This window comes from Sorex fumeus, unplaced genomic scaffold (assembly GCF_029834395.1).
Source record: "Sorex fumeus unplaced genomic scaffold, SorFum_2.1 ptg000122l, whole genome shotgun sequence".
NCBI lineage: Eukaryota > Metazoa > Chordata > Mammalia > Eulipotyphla > Soricidae > Sorex > Sorex fumeus.
Genome location: NW_026606179.1, coordinates 1,950,089 through 1,954,709, shown reverse-complemented (window position 1 = coordinate 1,954,709; position 4,621 = coordinate 1,950,089). Strand labels below are relative to the sequence as shown.

The following is a 4,621-nucleotide window of genomic DNA, read 5'->3' as shown; positions in this document are numbered from 1 at the left end:
CATCCTTTTAGTGCCACGAGAACTGCAGATAGAGAACAGGGCAGCTCCGTTGGTGGAGATGATCAATCTCTATTACCACGAGGAATTAGAGTAACTGTGGGTGGGGGGTGGCGTGGGGAGGATGGAAACAGCACTATCTGGAAGGCAGGGCATTTACTGAGCCAATTCTTGGGTGCACACATTTCCAGTGATGATGGTAGCATCTGAGGACCAGACCTCTCAGGAATGAAATGAAGAAAGAAAGAAAGAAAGAAAGAAAGAAAGAAAGAAAGAAAGGAAAAGCAGGGAGGGAGGGTAGAAAGAAGGAGAGAAAGAAAGAGAAAAAAACAGAAGAAAAATAAGAGAAAGAGAAAAAGAAAGAAACAAAGAAACACAGACCATACTAAATGTGATTTAACTGAACAGGGGAGAATTCTTGAACTAATTTGCCCTGAGATGGCATAGGAGGAATTTTTCCCTTAATTCGTAAGGATTTAGATACATTCTTTCTACCATGAGCTAATGAAATATAAAAAGTTTACAATGAATCTTTGAACTTTAGGAGTGATGCAATTGTGGCAATACATGTTTCATATTTTCAGTTCCCAGAAAGTGTCTACTAAATCTCCGTGGCCCATGCATGCTTCTCTTACAATTCCCCACTTTCTCCCTGTGATTGAAGCCCAGCCCATGAACTCTGCTTTGTCCATGTGACCAGAGCACAGAGTCGTACACAGCCAAGGGCTGACTAGCAGTAAATGAGCAAATGGTCTCCTTTGGTCCTCACATTCTTTCCTTTTGTTTTCGTTCTTTTGTTTTTGGGTCACACCTGATAACTGCTAAGACGTTACTCCTGGCTCTGCCCTTGAGAACTACTCCTGGTGGTGCTCAGGATACCATATGGGATGCTGGGGATCAAACTCAGGTTGGCCAAGAGCAAGGCCACCCCTACCCACTGTACTATCTGTCCAGCCTCTGATTTGTTTTTTTTATAACAGCTAATAAATGTATATTAAAAATTTATACAGGTTACCTTTAGCAGCCCTCAGCTCTCATTTTCTCTAGACTTCCCTGTTATCTATGTTCTTCATTCATAGGGGATATCAGAGAATTTTGATTTTCTATCTCATTGTCCTTTGAGAGAAACACTAAAGCATCCTAATTATACTGTCTGCTTTATTGCAGGCCGTCTTGATGACATGGTTCCATGGAGAAGATTCCAGTCTCTAGCAGTCTAAGATTTTAGAATTTTAGTTGCACCCAGAACTTGAGGATTAGTTTGTTTTTCCAGCTCATAAGCGCGGGGAAACACAGGACGCTCAGTTCCTGATGGGATATTTCAGCAACCCATGAAACCCAAGTGGTGTCATAGTCCCCTTGAAATGTTACCTCTGCCACTTGATGATCTGATGACTTCCCATCACAGTCTCGGGGCCAGACTGGGTTCATTTATAAAGATATGCCCCCTGATTCGGGAAGATATTCCCCCCAGGTTTTGCTGATCTGTCTTTGAGGGCAGAACCATTTGTGCACTGCTTGATAGGACAGCTTGTATATTAAGGGGTAGATAAAAAGGCTAGACTTAATTTGTTGTTGTGGTTTGCTTTGGGGCCACACCTGCTTACTCCTGGCTCTGTGCTCAGGGATCACTCCTGGAGAGCTCGGAGAACCATATGGAGTGTCAAGGATCAAATCTGGGTTGGCAAAGTGCGAGGCAACTGCCCTTCCCGATGTGCTTTCTCCAGTCCCTGCTAGATTGAATTTGTTCAAGCTTCTGAAGACTCATGTCCTAGAGAACTGAATCAGTCCCAGAAGAGATGGATGTTAGAGTGTTTCTTGCGGTAGTTAGCAGTGGCCGGCCCTCTAGAGAATACACATTTGCGTCAATGCCTGCTCAAACATGTCCATTAGAAAAGTTGGCCTAAGTAACAGGTTTCAGCAGTCACATAGGTTCTTGAGGCAAGCAGCTTGAAGAATGGGTCTGATTTCCTCCAGTACATGATGTAGAAGACAAGGTGGCAAAGAATTCTGTACTGTGTTGTTGAGTTTCCTTAACCTTGTTTACATAACTTATTTTAGGAACTATTTTGTCTATTTTTTACTTTGTTGGTGTTTGGGCCACACTTGCTCTGCTCAGGGTTTACTCCTGGCTCTGTGCTCAGGGATCACTCCTGGCAGGCTCAGAGTGCTGGGGATTGAACCTGGTTGACTGCATGCAAGGCAAGCACCTTACTGGCTGTACTTTCTCTGGCCCAGGAACTATTTTACACTGCTACAGTCCACTGGAGAGACTTGACTGGTTTAAACAGGGTCCATGCGTCGTCTTTGAAGGAATCAACAGCAGATTTTCCTTTGGATCACTCATCAGACTTTTTTGTTGCTCACACCAGGCTTAACATCAGAACTTTTCCCATAGCATATGATAAAGGTTTTCCTCAGCCTGTCCCTCCAAGGCCCAGTTTCATACTTCCAAAAGTGCTTTGAACCATCTATTTAGTATCCCTTTTGCTCATTAAAATCAGGCCTGAGGAACGATATGCCATAGCCATGCAGCCGAACACCATTCCAGGCTATTTTGTCTGGGGCAACCCAGAGGGGGTGTGGGTGAGGCTCCTCTCCGCCCCAACAGAGCCAACCCCGGCAGCCAAAAGCCTCCAGAACTCAACCGCTGCCATGCTCACGGCCGCTCTCCTCACGCTCTGATGAGCCTCACCCAGGAATGAATGTATTCCTGGACAACGTGACAATCATACTTTATACCACCAATATACCAAGAGTAGCACACACCACATTTGATTGGGTTTAAAGTAGAAGGCAATAAATCTTAGGGGGAAATACACTTTTACAAATATATATGTAAGTACACAAGGCTCAACTTTTAACCTGTTACTAATATCTTATAGGAGGGCTAAATGGCTCCTGGGTGAAATACAACAGTCGTCACACACTTTCCTCTAAGAAAAGTTTTTTGTCTCTTTTTTAGTGGATTATTCATAATAAGCAATACAAAATAAATTATTTTGGTTCTGCTTAGTGGGCAGGGTTTGGGGTTCAGATTGGAAATATGGTGGTGGGAAGGTGTAATGGTGGTGGGATTGGTGTTCTAATATTAAATGTATAAAATTTGTGAACAAATTTATAATATATATATAAATCAGGCTTGAGTGTTTTGAGTTCCTCTTTTAAGATTGGGATGCTGTTCTCTCATTGAGTTATATCATTATATTTTTCTAGCACTAAATTAAGGTTTTCACAGTCCTTGAAACTATTGCCCCCAGTTTTTCTTTTCTTTTTCTTTAAGGAGTATAATATCCACCCTCAGATCCACTACCATCATTATCTGCTCATCTGCCTTTATAATCATTAGTAATATAGGCAGAATTTTTCACTACAACACCACTCAGAATAGTGATAGTATACTATACTGTAGCCTTTGTATAGGCAAGTATAATATCTTGTCTACAGACTGATTTATTTTCAAAAGATTTTCATTCCTTTTGCCCATACTGCTTTTCTGAATGAAATTCTGGGTTTTAATTCCTGCTTTCCCAAGGTGCTGGCTTTCTCGCCTGCTTCTCTGAGCTCTTGGTTGTCTGTGACCCTGGGAATATGGTTGGTAACTTCTTCAGAGCTCAGGCTCCTTTGCGATATTGCTCTTTCTTCAGCATTTCCATGGAGTGTGCCGGATCACCTGATTTCCCCTGGATAGTATTTCCAAGTGCTTCTGGAGGGCACGTTTCTGACCATGCTTCTGCAGCTTTGGCTGCCTGGGGCTGCCCATGTCTCCATACTGCGAGTATTGGCAAGACCGCTGGTGAGGATGGTGCTGCTGTTGGCTGTGATGATAGCTGTCGGAATAACCAGGGTATGGTGGTGTGGCTGAGGTGTGGCAGCTGCTCCTGGGGCTAGGGTGCAGGGTGGGCGGCTGTGGCTGGCCAGGCTTCTCTGTGAAAGCGGTTAAGACTCCCTGGCTGAACCTACTGCACTCTCAGAATTTCCTTATTCTTTACTTTTGTAAGGAATCCCTCCATAATACTTAGATTTGTGTTTTGCACTTTGAAATCTCACGTACATGCAGAAAGGTGCACAAGGCAAGAGACGCACATCTCAATCATTTTTATAGCAATTATTCCAGCACTTAAATCAAGAAGTTTAACAAATTATTCTCCTGGGTCCTTGTGCTCATGATCACGGTTTTCCCTAAGAGTGACCCTCCTGACTGGTAACACAGTCATAGATTTGTCTCATCTGCTTTTGAACCTTAAATCTATGGAACCACATAGCAAGGTCTTCTCTTTTGCTAAGCAAAAGAAGTCTATCACAAAAAGAAAAACACTGCATGGTGTCACTATATGGGATAAGGAGAAAAAGTTCAATTTATAGACACAGAAAGTAGAAAGTTTTCACCAGGAACTTATGGGAAAGGGAAATTTTCATTTAAAGGACATAGAGTCACAGATGTGATGTGTATTGAGAACACTGTTTTGAGACTCGGGTGATGCAGTTCTAAAATGGGCCTTCAACAGATACCTTATTTCCCAGCCCACGCCAAGATGCAAGAATTCAACATGGACCCCACTAGGAGAGATGGACATAGATTCTCAGGCAACCACAGAGCAAGGGGGACAAGACCCTCTGTTTC

At 43.0% G+C, this 4,621-nt stretch overlaps 1 pseudogene; it reads right to left on the bottom strand.

Moving 5' to 3' along the window:
* Positions 1–1,053: 1,053 nt before the first annotated feature.
* On the bottom strand, positions 1,054–4,094 carry LOC130044429 (FMR1-interacting protein NUFIP2-like; annotated as a pseudogene).
* Between the last annotated feature and the right edge of the window lie 527 nt (positions 4,095–4,621).